Source organism: Penaeus monodon, chromosome 34, assembly GCF_015228065.2.
Source record: "Penaeus monodon isolate SGIC_2016 chromosome 34, NSTDA_Pmon_1, whole genome shotgun sequence".
NCBI lineage: Eukaryota > Metazoa > Arthropoda > Malacostraca > Decapoda > Penaeidae > Penaeus > Penaeus monodon.
This window is the reverse complement of record NC_051419.1, coordinates 12,278,237-12,278,508: the sequence shown is the minus strand read 5'-3', so window position 1 is coordinate 12,278,508 and position 272 is coordinate 12,278,237.

The following is a 272-nucleotide window of genomic DNA, read 5'->3' as shown; positions in this document are numbered from 1 at the left end:
CCAAACACTTAAAAAGATCACAAAAACCAAGTAAAGGTTGGAATTAGGTGAGGTTTACGAGGTTACGACTGACATAAATTTACCTGGAGGAATTGGGTGGAAAACGAACACAACACAAGCTATTTTTTTGGTTATCAAATCTCCCTCTACATAATCAAGTCCTCCTTCCTATGACTCGGACGACATATAGTTCATATCTTGACTGACTTGGGGTGGCTCCATGGATGTGCTATTCCTGTTATGGCGGACTTGGTCACAGCTACAGACTGAAG